The sequence below is a fragment of the Mastomys coucha genome, unplaced genomic scaffold, assembly GCF_008632895.1.
Source record: "Mastomys coucha isolate ucsf_1 unplaced genomic scaffold, UCSF_Mcou_1 pScaffold14, whole genome shotgun sequence".
Lineage (NCBI taxonomy): Eukaryota > Metazoa > Chordata > Mammalia > Rodentia > Muridae > Mastomys > Mastomys coucha.
In genome coordinates this window covers 3,613,592-3,623,968 of record NW_022196896.1, presented here as the reverse complement: position 1 = coordinate 3,623,968, position 10,377 = coordinate 3,613,592, and positions in this window count along the sequence as shown.

The window sequence follows — 10,377 nt, the reverse complement described above, 5'->3', positions numbered from 1 at the left end:
TGAATTGTCCATTGCATAATCTGGCTTACTGATTTTCATTTCTATGAGTACATTTATTGACCTGTTATGGGTTAGAACTAATGGATGCAAATGGAGCTTTCGAACAAATAATTCAGACATGAGTGTTGTGTCTACAGGTGATCTGTGTATACTTTATAAGCAGAACTGGTAGAATAATTGATCACTGTTTTCCAGGACTCTCAATTTTTTTCTTTTTGCTGTGAATCCAGTTCCCCAGTACCCACTCCACATTGTCTCCTACAGGGTATTCCTTACTATTGCTCATTAATATCCACCTTTTACCTTTCTTTTTTTATAGTGTGATTTGCCATAAGGATCAAGGTTAGAATCTGTCCAAGGACAGCTGGACATTATGCTCAAGTGCAGAGCTTGTTGCCAGAACCTTGGTTTCAGACCAGTGAAACTATATTGCATATGATATTATTCTGGTGGACATATGAATTATGTATTCACCCAAACTCATTGACTGTACAATACCATTTTTGGTCTCTATCATGAAATAGGGGCTTGAGGTGATTGTAACATGTGTAAATAGGGAATTTTGGCACTAGGAGATGCTGTACATATGTATATGTATATGTATATGTATATGTATATGTATATGTATATGTATATGTATATGTAGGAACTCTCTCTACCTTTTCAATTATTGCCTAAAATTGCTCTGAAAACAAAGCTTACTTTAAAAGCAAACAATCCCTGAACCCCACTCCAGGCACAAACGAGATTTCCTTCTTTGATATTTACCACCATTGAGTGCCTCTGGGGCTTATTTCTATGTCAGTCTTGAGAATCCCTGGCTAACATTCTCAGTTTTCATTAGCTCTTAGGCATAGGAGTGATGTATTTTTGTTTATTCTCCTCTCTATTCCCCTAAAAGGAACATTTACTCTCCCTTAAGATCCTCTACAGAATCAATTATTCTTTCCTGGAAGAAAAAGGAGTAGGAGTCTATGGGTGAGTTAAATAGAAAAGTCATATTAACTGTTCATGTCTAAGAACTTTTCACTTTTAGGAACATGATTTTTTTTTTCCTGATTTGTGTTCATGACCCAACTTTCTACTTCTAGATTTATTTTTAAATCAATTGTCTTTCAAAAATGTTTTGATTGAAGTAATACTTTCTGAATTGCTGTCTGGAATTAACATTAACACTTAATTTGAATAAATGTGCTGTTACAAGGGGTGGATGTGTCCTCAAGCCGGAGGAAGCTCTGTCCTTGCTACTTCCGTTTGATAATGAAGTGAACTGATAGTTCACTTCCAGGGGGGAGACAGCTTTCCTTTCAGCTGCAACTGAGTGGATTTCAAATGTGGTAATTAGAGCTTGGCAACTGTAGTCTCAGCTTTAGTCTATATCTCCAGGAGAAAAAAAAAAAACATAAGCTTATCATAATGCCACACGCTTTTAAATTGCTAGAGATTCCATTAAATCTTCAACTGCTGCACAATAACCTTTACCTGGGCACCATGTTACTTACATACTCTCAGAGGTTTCAAAGGTGATCTATCACTCTTCATGAATATAACAGCTGACAAGGTACAGAGTGCTGCATTTGATCTTAATAGGAGTTGAAAGATATTCATCAGACTAGAGTCTCACGAAGGTTCAGCCGCAGATAACTGAATTGTGAAATGTTACGTTTGAAAAAAACAGAGATTGACAAGCTCCCAGCTAATCCCATTTTCTTGGTTTAGAGGACATTTGGTATTACTCTGATGGAAACATCTCTGCAAATGAGGGTATCATAAGAGCTCTGCCTAATAAGCTGTACTGTTTCCAGACCCTCGGGTCAGACTGAAGCACTGCAGTTTCTGTTGCCATATGAATGCGATGAGCCGTGATGGGAGTTTCAATTTCATTCCTGAGCTATAAACTCATCCTTGCTAAACAGATTCTGCTATTGTGTCTGCGATGTGGGATCTATGTGGTCATTAGGATAGCATTGAAAGAGAATGAAGATATGAAGTACTGTTGAAATCAAGTGTGCTTTAGGAACGCTAGAGTATTTCTAACTTGTAATATGCTAAGTATGTGGTGGTGGGCATGTGTGTGGAATCATTCAAAAATCTAGACATCTAATACTAACAAATATCTTTCTGATTGTCCAGTAGGAATGAAAGGATTTTATGGTTGTCCTTTCTCAAATAATGTACATATTGAGGATTTTCATTAACCCTAGCCATCGACTATTAGAAAGTGGGAAGGAATTAGTACTCTAGTGTGTATATTCAGAAATAAAATTTAATGGGGGAGCTTTTATAGTTTTATGTGACTGAGGTAAGCCATGTTGTGAAAAGTGGGTGTGGTGGTGCCTCAGAACTTGAAACTCTGATTACTTTCAATACTCTGGGTGTCATAGTGTAACATAACCCCAACAGCAAGCACCCAGAGCATTAAGGAATGGTATTAGTAACCTTCAAATACAAACCCAAAGGGACTCGACACACTGGGTGCTGAACCAAGACTACCAGAATTCAATTTATCAGGATTTAAAATCCTATATGTGGTTAGTTTTTAATTCTTGACACAATGTAGAAACACCTGGGAAGAGAACCTCCGTGGGAGGTTGCCTGGAACAGGTCGGCCTGTCTAGGGTTGTCTCTATTGTGTTGATTGAAGACAAAGACCTTCCTATTAAGCTAGCACCATTCCCTGGATTACAATGGGCACGAGGCACTTGTTTCTCCCTGCTCTTGAGTGTGGGTGTGATAAAGTTCTCGCTGCCTTGGCTTCCCTGAGGTGATGGACCTAACCTGGAGTTGTGAGCTACATACATCCTTTTTTCCTCTAAACTGCTTTTTGGTCAAGGTATTCTATCACAGTAACTGAAAGGAAAGTATAACACTATGTTTGATTGTTTGTTTGTTTGTTTTAAAGCAACTACATAAATATAGACGAGGAGAACTGACTAGGATGCATTTTATTACAAGAGTATCCGAGACTGATAGTTAGCTGTTTGGACACACCCTAATGTTAAAACTGATTTAAAGCAATGTTTAACTCTGTGGTAGATTATGGCTGACAACACACTCACATATAGATTGTCTCACTTATTTTATCAAGTATACTGAGATAAGTGGTTTAATTTCTAAGCATGAATAATGGGAATATGGGATGATGAGATGGCTCCGAGGGGACAGGCTTACAGTCAAGGCTCCAGACCTGAGTTTGGTACACAGGACACACCCGATAGAAAGGGAAAACTGTCCTGTTGAAGGAACTGCAAAGTAGTTCGAACATTCTAAAAATGATATGGAAGTCCCTTGAAAATAAAAATAGCATCAATGTGTGTTCCAACAATTATTATTTTATTTTTTATTTTGTTTTTGTCAAAAGAATTTTTTTATTAGATGTATTCTTATTTACAATATCTCCTTTCCCAGGTTCCCCTCCAAAAAAAGAAAAAGAAAAGAAAAGAAAATGAAATGAAATAAGAAAAAATAAAATAAACAAAAACTAAAATAATCCCCTGTTCCTTCCCCCCTCCCCCTGCTCACCATCCCACCCCCTCCTGCTTACTGGCCCTGGCATTCCCCTACACTGGGGCATACAACCTTCACAGGGCCAAGGTCCTCTCTTCCCATTGATGACCGACATGGCCATCCTCTGTTATACGCATGCTGCTGGAGCCATGAGTCCCCCCATGTGTATTCTTTGGTTGGAGTTTTAGTCCCTGGGAACTCTGAGGGTACCAGTTAGTTCATATTGTTGTTCCTCCTAAGGGGCTGCAAACCCTTCAGCTCCTTGGGTCCTTTCTCTCCCTCCTTCATTGGGGACCCTGGGAGCTCTGAGGGTACTACTTGATATTGTTGTTCCTTCTAAGGGGATGCAACCCTTTGCCTCCTTGGTTCCTTTCTCTAGCTCCTTCATTGGGGACCCTGTACTCAGTCCAATGGATAGCTGTGAGCCTCTACTTCTGTATTAGTCAGGTACTGTCAGAGCCTCTCAGGAGACAGCTATCTCAGGTTCCTGTCATCCAGCACTTGTTGGCATCCACAATAGGATATAGATTTGATGATTGAATTTGGGAAGGATTCCCAGGTGGAGCAGTCTCTGAATTGTCCTTCCTTTAGTAACTGCTCCATAGTTAGCCTCTACAACTCCTTTCATGGGTATTTTGTTCCCCCTTTTAAGAAGGAACTAAGTAAGTATCCTTACTTTGGTCTTCCTTCTTCTTGAGTTTCTTATAGTTTGTGGTTTGTACTTTGTGTATTACAATCTTCTACACTAATATCCACTTGTCAGAGAATGCATACCATGTGTGTTCTTTTGTGATTGGGTTACCTCACTCAGGATGATATTCTCCAGGCCCATCCATTTCCCCAGGAATTTAATAGCTTCATTGTTTTTAATAGCTGAGTAGTATTCCATTGTATAGATGTACCACATTTTTTGTATCCATTCCTCTGTTGAGGGACAACTGGGTTGTTTCCAGTTTCTGGCTATTATAAATAAGGATGCTATGAACATATTGGACCATGTGTCCTTATTACATGTTGGAGCCTTTTCTAGGTATGTGCCCAGGAGTGGTATAGCTGGGTCCTCTTGGTAGCACTATGTCCAGTTACCGGAGGAACTGCCAAACTGATTTCCAGAGTGGTTGTACCAGCTTACAATTCCACCAGGAATGAAGGAGTATTTCTCTTTCTCCACAACCTTGCCAGCATCTGCCGTCACCTGAGTTTTTATCCTAGCCATTCTGACTAGTGTGAGGTGGAATCTCAGGGTTGTTTTGATTTGCATTTACCTGATAACTAAGAATGCTGAGCATTTCTTTAGGTGCTTCTCAGCCATTCGGTATTTGTCAGTTGAGAATTCTTTGTTTAGCTCTGTACCCCATTTTTTAATAGGGTAATTTGTTTCTCTGGAATCTATCTTCTTGAGTTCTTTGTATATATTGGATATTAGCCCTCTATCAGATATAGGATTGGTAAAGATCTTTTCCCAATTTGTTGGTTGCTGTTTTGTTCTATTGACAGTGTCTTTTGCCTTACAGAAGCTTTGTAATTTTATGAAATCCCATTTGTCGATTCTTGATCTTAGAGCTGTCTTTTTTCCACTGGATGGTTTTAGCTCCTTTGTCAAAGATCAAGTAGCCATAGGTTTGTGGGTTCATTTCTGGGTCTTCAATTCTATTCCATTGATCTACCTGCGTGTCACTGTACCAACACCATGCAGTTTTTATCACAATTGCTCTGTAGTACAGCTTAAGGTCTGGGATGTTGATTCTACCAGAGGTTCCTTTATTGTTGAGAATAGTTTTTGCTATCCTAGGTTTTTTGTTATTCCAGATGAATTTGCAAATTGCTCTTTCTAAGTCTATGAAGAATTGAGTTGGAATTTTGCTGGGGATTGCATTGAATCTGTAGATTGCTTTTGGCAGGTAGCCATTTTTACTATCTTAATCCCGCCAATCCATGAACATGGGAGATCTTTCCATCTTCTGAGATCTTCTTCAATTTCCTTATTCAGGGACTTGAAGTTTTTGTCAAACAGACCTTTTACTTGCTTAGTTAGAGTCATACCAAGGTATTTTATATTATTTCTGACTATTGTGAAGGGTGTTATTTCCCTAATTTCTTTCTCTACCTGTTTATCCTTTGTGTAGAGGACGTCCACTGATTTGCTTGAGTTAATTTTATATCCAGCTACTTTGGTGAAGTTGTTTTTCAGGTTTAGGAGCTCTCTGGTGAAATTTTTGGAGTCACTTAAGTATACTATCATATCACCAGCAAATAGTGATAATTTGACTTCTTCGTTTGTAATTCATATCCCTTTGGTCTCCTTTTGTTGTCTAATTGCTCTGGCTAGAACTTCAAGTACAATATTGAATAGGTAGAGAGAGAGTGGGCAGTCTTGTCTAGTCCCTGATTTTAGTGGGATTGCTTCAAGATTCTCTCCACTTAGTTTGATGTTGGCTACTGGTTTGCTGTATATTGCTTTTACTGTGTTTATGTATGTGCCTTGAATTCCTGATCTTTCCAAGACTTTTATCATGAAGGGATGTAGGATTTTGTCAAATGCTTTCTCAGCATCTAATTAGATGATCATATGGGTTTTTTCTTTGAGTTTGTTTATATAGTGAATAATTTTGATGGATTTCTGAATATTGAATCATCCCTGCATCTCTGGGATGAAGCCTACTTGATCATGATGGATGATCATTTTGATGTGTTCTTGGATTCAGTTTGCAAGAATTTTATTATTTTTGCATCAATATTCATAAGGGAAATTGGTCTGAAGTTTTTTTTGTTAGGTCTTTGTGTGGTTTATGTATAAGAGTAATTGTGGCTTCATAGAACGAATTGGATAGAAACCTTCTGTTTCTATTTTGTGGAATAGTTTGAGGAATATTGGTATTAGGTCTTCTTTTAAGGTCTGATAAAACTCTGTACTAAACTCATCTTGTCCTGGGATTTTTTGGTTGGGAGACTATTAATGACTGTTTCTATTCCATGAGCAGACATGAGACTGTTTAGATTGTTGATCTGATCGTGATTTAACTTTGATACCTGGTATCTGTCTAGAAAATTATCCATTTCATTCAGGTTTACCAGTTTTGTTGAGTATAGGCTTTTGCAGTAGGATCTCATGATTTTTGGGATTTCCTTAGTCTCTGTTGTTATGTCTCCCTTTTGATTTCTGATCTTGTTAATTAGGATAATGTCTCTGTGCCGTCTAGTTAATCTGGCTAAGGGTTTATCTATTTTGTTGATTTTCTCAAAGAACCAGCTCCTGGTTTGGTTGATTCTTTGTATAGTTCTTTTTGTTTCTATTTGGTTGATTTCAGCCCTGAGTTTGATTATTTCCTGCCTTCGACTTCACTTGGGCGAATGTGCTTCTTTTTGTTCTAGGGATTTCAGATGTGCTGTCAAATTGCTGGTGTATGCTCTCTCCAGTTTCTTTTTGGAGGCACTTAAAGGTATGAGTTTTCCTCTTAGGACTGCTTTCATTGTGTCCCATAAGTTTGGGTATGTTGTGGCTTTATTTTCATTAAACTCTAGAAAGTCTTTAATTTCTTTATTTCTTCCTTGACCAAGTTATCATTGAGTAGAGTGTTGTTGAACTTCCACGTGTGTGTGGGTATTCTATTGTTTATGTTGTTATTGAGGAGCAGCCTTAGTCCATGATGATCTGATAGGATGCAAGGAATTATTTCAATCTTCTTGTATCTGTGGAGGCCTGATTTTTGACCAACTATATGGTCAGTTTTGGAGAAGGTACCATGAGGTGCTGAGAAGATGGTATATCCTTTTTTTTTTTTTTAGGATAAAAAGTTCTATAGATATCTGTTAAATCCACCTGCTTCATAACTTCTGTTAGTCTCACCATGTCTCTGTTTAGTTTCTGTTTGCATGATCTGTCCATTGCAGAGTGTGGGGTGTTGAAATCTCCCACTATTATTGCGTGCTGTGAAATGTGTGCTTTGAGCTTTAGTAAAGTTTCTTGTATGAAAGTAAATGCCCTTGTATTTGGAGTATAGAGGTTCAGAATTGAAAGTTTGTCTTGGTAGATCATACCTTTGATGAATATGAAGTCTCCCTCCTTATCTTTTTTGATCGCTTTAGGGTGAAAGTCAATTTTATTCAATATTAGAATGGTTACTCTAGCATTTTTCTTGGGACCATTGGCTTGGAGAATTGTTTTCCATCCTTTTATTCTGAGATAGTGTCTGTCTTTGTCACTCAGGTGGGATTCCTGTATGCAACAAAATGTTGGGTCCTGTTTACGTACCCAGTCTGATAGTCTATGTCCTTTTATTGGGGAATTGAGTCCATTGATATTAATAGATATTAAAGAGAGGTAATTGTTGCTTCTTGTTATTTTTGTTGTTAGAGTTGGAAATCTGTTCATGTGGCTACTTTCTTTTAATTTTGTTGGAAAATTACTTTTTTGCTTTTTCTAGGATGTAGTTTCCCTCCTTGTGTTTTCCATTTATTACCCTTTAAAGGGCTGGATTTGGGGAAATATATTGTGTAAATTTGGTTTTGTCATGGAATACTTTGGTTTCCCCATGTATGGTAAATGAAATTTTTGCTGGGTATAGTAGCCTGGGCTGGCATTTGTGTTTTCTTAAGGTCTGTATGATATCAATCCATGATCTTCTGGCTTTCATAGTCTCTGTCGAGAAGTCTAGTGTAATTCTGATAGGCCTGCCCTTATATGTTACTTGACCTTTTTCCCTCACTGCTTTTAATATTCTTTCTTTGTTTTGTGCATTTGGTGTTTTGACTATTATATGACAGGAGGAATTTCTTTTCTGGTCCAGTCTATTTGGAATTCTATAGGCTTCTTGTATGTTCATGGGCATCTCTTTCTTTAGGTTAGGGAAGTTTTCTTCTATAATTTTGTTGAAGATATTTACTGGCCCTTTAAGTTGGAGGTCTTCACTCTCTTCTATACCTATTATCCTTAGGTTTGGTCTTCTCATTGTGTCCTGGAGTTCCTGAATGTTTTGGGTTAGGAGCTTTTTACATTTTGTGTTTTCTTTGACTGTTATGTCAATGTTTTCTATGGTATCTTCTGCACCTGAGATTCTCTCTATCATCTCTTGTATTCTGTTGGTGATGCTTGCATCTATGACTCCTGATTTCTTTTCTAGGATTTCTATCTCCAGAGTTGTCTCTTTTTGTGATTTCTTAACTGTTTCTACTTCCATTCTTAGGTCCTGGATGGTTTTGTTCAGTTCCTTCACCTGTTTGTTTGTACTTTCGTGTAATTCTTTAAGAGATTTTTGTGTTTCCTCTTTAAGGGCTTGAACCTGATTACCTGTGTTCTCCTGTATTTCTTTAAGGGAGTTATTATGCTCTTCTTAAATTCCTCTATCACCATCATGAAATATGATTTTAGATCCAAATCTTGCTTTTCTGGTGTTTTGGGATATCCAGGACTTGCTGTGGTAGGAGTACTAGGCTCTGATGAAGCCATATAGTCTTGGTTTCTGATGGTTAGATTCTTGAATTTGCCTTTCACTATCTGTTGATTTCTGGTGTTAGATGTTCTTGCTTTCTATGGCTGGAGCTTGTTCTTCCTGTGGGTCTGTGAGCCTGTGTCAGCACTTCTGGGAGATCAGCTCTTCTCTGGTAAGACCTGTGTGCAGTGGGCTATGGATCAGTTGTCCCTCCTGAGTCCTGGGGCCAGAACAAACTCTGGAGACATGCTCTCCACTTGCAGGGAAGGGGCAGTGAGGGCGGTGGATCTGCAGTCCCTCCTCCTAGGTGAAGAGGGAGGTAGAAAGGATCCTGCACAGGCTGCCCTGCCTCTTCTGGGGCCTGTGCCTCCTGCCTAGTCCTGCCTCCTCCTAGGTGTAGAAGGAGGTAGAAAGCAGAATTTTTGTTTTTTATTAAAAGAATTAAAATTATTTTTAAAGATATAGAAAGAGAAAGAAAGAAAGAGAAAACTGATTATTGTTGGGTTGTTCTCTGACCTCTATAGACACAGATATATCCATATACAAATAATAAATAAATGTAATTTTTAATTTCAAAAGTAAAGATTCATAATACTAAAATTAGGGAAGGTTAGTATCCTACTTGTGAAAACTGTCTGGAAACTGTATAGAAGGCAAAACATGTAACTAAATTTGTTAAACACTTATATGCTGAATTGTAACTATTTTCTCTTTTAAACTTTCACATAATACTAAAGTGGTAATTGTTAGTTCTTAATTATAGACAGAAAACTGAGGCTCACTTATGAGTGTAAAATATTATCAGCAAGAATCTAAAGCTCGTTGAACTATATCCATCAGTACTATCAGCTTCTTGTCTCATTTGCAGAGCCCATGAAGATTTAACTAGTTATGAACTTTAAGTCACACAGCTAGTCCTAGTACATTGTGGTGGCCACATACCACCACAGCTGTCTACCTTGGGGAGAGGCAGAAGTCTTGGAAATACACACCCAGAGAAGGTGGTGTGAAGCCTGCAATGGGAGATGCAGTCACTCTCTGGGAAGACCAGCAGCCCCTCTTGGCTATCTCCTCACAGAGCATCTTCAGAATACAACCCAGCCTGCTTATACCTTGATTTCGAACTTCTGGCCTCTAAAAATTCAAGATAGCCAATTTACATTGTTTTAAGTCACTGTGTTTTCATAAAGCAGATTGTAGAAAGATGAATATCATTCAATCTGCTTATATGCAAGGAAATTAGTAAGCTGCAGACCAAGTAAAAAACTCATGTATAGGAGAATCTAAAATCTTCATTCTTTACATTCTGACAGTGATGAGGGAAAGAAGATTATGGAAAGGAAGAGAGGTTAAGGAACAGGGTTGAAAACTGATGCTCAGGACCAAAACATGATGCTCAGAACATTGAAGGGGCGGGGCACTTAAAGTTTCTCCTAGAGTA